This window comes from Gossypium arboreum, chromosome 11, assembly GCF_025698485.1.
Source record: "Gossypium arboreum isolate Shixiya-1 chromosome 11, ASM2569848v2, whole genome shotgun sequence".
Classification (NCBI taxonomy): domain Eukaryota; kingdom Viridiplantae; phylum Streptophyta; class Magnoliopsida; order Malvales; family Malvaceae; genus Gossypium; species Gossypium arboreum.
In genome coordinates, this window is record NC_069080.1 from 59,824,755 (window position 1) to 59,826,546 (window position 1,792).

The 1,792-nt window shown below is 36.4% G+C and overlaps 1 non-coding gene across 1 annotated transcript; it reads left to right on the top strand.

Annotated features, from left to right (window-relative positions):
- The first annotated feature begins 623 nt into the window (after positions 1 to 623).
- On the top strand, positions 624 to 730 carry LOC128284461 (small nucleolar RNA R71). The gene has a single exon (XR_008274887.1). It is a non-coding gene; the product is annotated as a small nucleolar RNA R71 (small nucleolar RNA).
- Positions 731 to 1,792: the final 1,062 nt, after the last annotated feature.

Below are 1,792 nucleotides of genomic sequence, written 5' to 3' on the forward strand. Positions count from 1 at the left end.
AAGCTTGTTGATTCTTAAGTGCTGTCTCGATGTTTTGAAAACGGGTTTTTGACACTGATATGAACTTTGAGAGCATCTCTTCAAGGTTTGGATTCTCTTCCTGTTGGTAGGGTGGTGGTTGGTAGCCCGAAGGATATTGTGGTCTTTGATTTCCTTGACCGCCCCACAAGAAATTGGGGTGGTTCCTCCAATCTGCATTATAAGTGTTACTATATGGATTGTTTTGCGGTTAAGGATTATTACCCATGTAGTTTAATTGCTCGTTATCCATGTTGTGGCCATAAAGTTGACATTCCAAATGGCGTGTTCCACCTCCACTTGCTTCGCAATGCATTACTGGGTGAACCTGCGAAGAACTAAGAAAACCATCAATCTTTTTATTTAAGAGTTCGACCTGATTAGAGAGCATGGTGACCGAATCGATGTTATAAACGCCGACTGTTGTCATTGGCTTTGTCCTCATGACTTGCCACTAATACTTATTCAGTGACATCTCTTCAATAAACTCATAGGCATTTTTAGGTGTTTTATTATTGATGGTTCCGCCAGCAGCTGCGTCAACCATTTGTCGAGTCAAATGATTCAGACCATTGTGGAATGTTTGTACTTGGAGCCAAAGCGATAACCCATGGTGAGGGCACCTTCTCAAAAGGTCTTTGTATCTCTCCCATACATCGTAGAGTGTTTCTAAATCCATATGCACAAAAGAAGAGATATCATTACGTAATTTAGCCATTTTAACCGACGAAAAATATTTTAGTAAAAATTTTTCGGTCATTTGTTCCGAAGTAGTAATTGACCCTAGTGGTAACGAGTTCAGCCACTGTTTAGCTTTTTTTTTAATGAAAAAGGGAATAACTGAAGACGAATGGCATCATCAGAAATGCCATTAATTTTAAATGTATCGTAAAATTCCAAAAAGTTTGCTAAGTGAGCGTTGGGATCTTCATCCTGCAAACCATCAAACTGAACAAATTATCAGATCATCTCGAATAGTGTTAGGTTTTAATTCAAAAGTATTTGCACTACAAAGAGTCTAACTATGCTAGATTAGGTTCTGTTAAAGAAGGTTGAGCATAATTATACATAGTGCGTGGAGCAGAATTTTGATTAACCGCAATTGCAGGAGGTAGCTGATTGCCTTAGTTTTTAGCCATCTCTTCGGTTGGGGGTTGAGTATTGTCTTCTTACTCGTACTTCGTGTATCTTAAGCTTTGCCTTATTTCTCTTTGGTTTCTACGAACTGTGCGATCAATATTTTCGTCAAAAAATAGTGGTCCCGACGGGTTTCTTCTAGTTATAAACTATAAAAACCTGTCAAGAGAAAGAAAAAGTAAATTAATTAGTAATATTAGAATAAAATAAAATTAAATTGCAAGAAAAATAAATGGCTAAAGTAATAAAAATTAAGTGTTCCTAATATTTCAGTTCCCCGGCAATGGTGCCAAAAACTTGATCGCGTGATTTCATCATAGGTTTTAAATATTTATAGTTACTCGTTCTTGAACTAACTATTATCGTGATGTAGGCAAGTGTACCTATCGAACAGTAGTATAGTTTTAGCAAGACTGGATTGTCAAACCTAAAGGAACTAAAAGTACTAGTAATGATAGTCTTTCTATTATCTAGCCTAAGAATAAAGAGGTTTTGTTTTAATTAACTAATTATCTAAACTAAGGACGCACAGAGAAAAGAATTGGGGAATTACTTCTGGGAAAAATCGATTGACTTAAGACAATACCTAAGGAAAAATCCACCAAGACTTTACTTGTTATTCTGGCTCCGAATCAGA